The sequence below is a fragment of the Pezoporus wallicus genome, unplaced genomic scaffold (assembly GCF_028554395.1).
Source record: "Pezoporus wallicus isolate ANWC-B61680 ecotype Strahan unplaced genomic scaffold, APGP_CSIRO_Pwel_v1 contig_3817, whole genome shotgun sequence".
NCBI classification, from domain to species: domain Eukaryota; kingdom Metazoa; phylum Chordata; class Aves; order Psittaciformes; family Psittacidae; genus Pezoporus; species Pezoporus wallicus.
The window spans coordinates 5,599,247-5,603,345 of NW_026635157.1; the positions used below are offsets into that span (position 1 = coordinate 5,599,247).

The following is a 4,099-nucleotide window of genomic DNA, read 5'->3' on the forward strand; positions in this document are numbered from 1 at the left end:
ATCCACTGCGCAGGCCCGAAGGGTTTACTCACACTTGCAAAGCCCTGTAGTGACAGGTGAGGGACGAAACAGCAGATGATAAAGTGCACTGGAAGTCACAGACCCAACCCTGCATGCAGGCAGTTCAGGACATTTGTCACTCAAGATTGACCCAGGAGACGACAGTCTTGTTCAACAACACCCTGAATGACCAAGCAGCTTTTTTTCAAGGAGGGCACTGCTTGCTCCAGATGGAGAGAGGCCTAGAAAAGGTGGCCTAACCACAGCTCATTTCCCCCTCCACCTGGTTGGCTAGCCGCGGGCGACGGGCTTCTTCTGTTGCGGTTGATTAAAATCAAAGAGACAAAGGCATACACCTGCCTCCAAAGGTGTGTCCAGATTGACACTCGCATGTTGGAACATCAGAACCATGCTCGATACAGCGGACAGTGGGTGTCCTGAGTGCCGTTCTGCACTAAGTGCCCACGACTCGACATCAACATTGCTGCTCCCAGTGAAGTTCACCTTCATGAGGAAGGTAGCCTTAAAGAACGTGGTGCCAGCTATACACTCTAGTGGTCAGGCAAATCCAAAACTGAAAGTCATCTTTCTTGAGCTGGCTTCATGATTAAAAACTCCATCGTCTCAAAACTTGAAAATTTGTTGATAGGTCATTCCAATTGTATTATCTTCTTATGTCTTCCACTACACAATAAACAACATGTCGTTCTTTTCAGCATATGTGCTCCAACTCTGCAAGCTGACCCTGCAGAAAAAAAACAAATTCTACTCCAACCTGTATCGCCTTCCTCAAAAGGTTCCTATAGACAAGATCATAGTCCTTGGTGACTTCAGTGCCAGAGTAAATAAGAACTTTGAAGCCTGGAAAGGAGTATTAGGCAAGCATGGTGTTGCTAGCTGCAATGATAACGGACACCTGTTGCTAGAGTTTTGTGCAGAGCAGCAGCTTACTACCACCAACACTACTTTCCAGCGGAAAGACAGCCAGAAGACAACCTGGATGCATACTCGATCTAAACATTGGCACCTTTTTGATTATGTCTTAGTGAGCCAGAGACATGTTTGTGATGTCTGTCACACCCGAGTGATGCCTAATGCGGAATGTCAAACAGACCACCGCCTTGTGCATTGCAAACTTAATCTCCACTTTAAGCCCAAACCTAAGAGGAGTGTCATTCCGAGGTGCAGGCTCAATATTAATAAACTTCAAATAGCTGCAGTGAGGGACAGCTTTCAGGCTAACCTTCAAATTAGGCTTGAAGACCATCTCATAGATTCTTCTCCTATAGCACTTTGGCAACATATTAAAAATAGCATATTACAGTCCTTTGAAGAATCCTTTGGGTTCTCCTTAAAGAAAAACAAAGACTAGTTTGACAATAACAACCAGGAGGTCCAGGAATTGCTGACAAAGAAGAGATCTGCCCATCAAGCACACCTTGCTCAGCCACTTTGCCATGTAAGAAAAGCAGCCTTTTGTCTTGCATGCAGTAAACTCCAAAAGAAACTTCAACACATCCAGAACAAGTGGTGGCTCAACCTAGCAGAAAAGACTCAATTATGTGCCTATTTGGGTGACCACAGAGGATTCTATGAGGCTCTGAAAACAGTGTATGGACCCACATTTCAGGTTCTAAGCCCCTTCCTTAGTGCAGATGGTCAAACGCTTCTTACAGATAAAATCTCCATCCTGAATCATTGGTCTGAACATTTTCAAACACTCTTTAGTGCTAACTGTGTAGTCCAAGGCTCAGGAATCCATCACATTTTACAACATCCGGTGAAAAATGAATTGGATATAGCCCCTACCATGGGAGAGACTCTTAAGGCTATACAGCAGGTGAAAACTGGCAAGGCACCTGGGGTCGATGGAATCTCACTCGAAATCTGGAAGCATGGAGGCCAAGCAATTCATGCTAAATTTCACAAGCCAGTTGTGCGCTGTTGGGAGCAAGGTAAACTACCATCTGATTTTCGTGATGCAATCATCATAACTCTGTATAAGAAAAAAGGTGCAGTCAGACGGCTCAAGCTACCAAGATATAACTCTGCTCTCCATTGCTGGAAAAGTTCTTGCAAGAATATTATTGAACAGATTAGTACCCGCTATTGCAGAACAACTTCTACCTGAAAGTCAGTGTGGTTTCAGAGCTAATAGAAGTACCATAGGCATGGTATTTATTCTCAGACAACTGCAAGAGAAGCGTAGAGAACAGAATAAGGGGCTCTATGTAACTTTCATTGACCTCACCAAAGCTTTTGACACTGTGTGTAGAAAAGGCCTGTGGCTTAACTTGGAACTATTACATTGTCCCCCCAAGTTCCTCAAAATGTTTATTCTGTTACATGAGGATCAGAGCGGCCAAGTCAGATATGGCGATGCAATCTCTGAGCCCTTCCCAATAACCAATGGTGTGAAACAAGGTTGCGTTCTTGCACCAACTTTTTTTCACAATCTTCTTCAGCGTGATGCTCCAAAGGGCTATGGTAGACATCAAGGAACAAAATGGCATTTATATTCGATATTGTACTGATGGGAGCCTATTCAACCTAAGGCGACTGAAGGCTCACACTAAGACCCTAATCACCTTGTCCGTGAACTGCTTTTTGCTGACGATGCTGCCCTTGTTGCCCACACAGAAGCAGCTCTGCAGTGCTTAACATCTTGCTTTGTGGAAGTGGCTGAGGTTTTTGGGCTGGAAGCCAGCTTGAAGAAGACAGTAGCTCTCTACCAACCTGCACCTCAAGAAGATTATCATCATCCCCACATTACCACTGGTGAGTCAGAGCTTAAGTCAGTTCAGCAGTTCAGCAATCTGGGAAGCGTTATTTCCTTGGATGCCACGATTGACGAAGAGATAGACAACAGGATAGCAAAGGCATATAGAGACTTCAGAAAACTCCATAAAAGAGTCTGGTGCAATAAACACCTGAAGAAAAGTACAAAGATTAGTGTCTACAGAGCTGTTGTACTGTCTACTCTTTTAGATAGGTCTGAATCATGGGTTATCTACCGCCATCATCTGCGACTCCTCAAACACTTCCATCAGAGCTGCCTCCGTACAACTCTAAACATTCATTGGACTGACTGTGTCAAATGTTACTGTCCTTGAACAGGCAGGGGTCACCAGTATCAAGGCCATATTGCTGAAATCGCAGCTGCATTGGGCCCGGCTCATCTCTAGGATGAAGAATCACTGACTCTCTAAGATTATATTTTACGGTGAAATTGCCACTGGTTGTCGCAAAAGAAGTGCCCCAAAGAAGAGATATAAGGACTTCCTGAAACAATACCTTAGCCTTGGCCATATTCACTACCATCAGTGGTCCACCTTGGCCTCCAATCTGGAGACTGGAGACACACCTTACATAAAACCGTTGTCTCGCTTGAGAACACACGCAGAACTAGTCTCGAGGAGAAAAGACAACATAGAAAGAATCGCATCCTGCCTATACCACCCAAGGAGACCTTTCGCTGTGCTTTTTTGCTACCAGATTTGCCTATCCCACATTGGCCTTTTCAGTCATCAGTGCGCTTGTAGTAAGCGTGGGTAAAGTCTTTCCCAAATCTTTGTTCGCAAAGTCAAGCCATGAGTGTTTCCTTAGGCAGTGTTTTGAGGTTTCCCCACTTGCATTTTGTCTGTATATAAACCACTTTAATTCAGAAACTGGGTAGCTGTGTGTTCTTTTACTTTAAAAGGGTTTAAAAGGAAAAGGCTGCATTTATTTCAGGGGTAATGGTGTTAGGATTCCAAGAAAGACTTGAAGGAAACTGACCACAATCTCGCTGTCCATTGAAAATAAAGTTAATATATTCTTATAGTTTTCTTGTCATTGCACACAAGGACAGCCTAAAGATATCTGAGGAGTTCTAGAAAAACAATTCTCCTGGATACTGTGACTCCCTGAATCCCAAAACCAGACCGTAATCACTAGTTTAGCTCAAGCCCTTGATGCCTGTTATTTGTTAATAGATCACATTATGGATATAAAAAGGGAAACAAAGATTGTGAATTTGAGAAGATACAAATATATTTAGTTTTTATCGTAACAGAACATCAATAATGGAGCCAGTGTAGACCAAGAATGATAACGCTGT

The 4,099-nt window shown here is 43.6% G+C and overlaps 1 pseudogene; it reads left to right on the top strand.

Moving 5' to 3' along the window:
• The first annotated feature begins 700 nt into the window (after positions 1-700).
• Positions 701-3,072, top strand: LOC130597046 (uncharacterized; annotated as a pseudogene).
• The last annotated feature ends 1,027 nt before the right edge of the window (positions 3,073-4,099 follow it).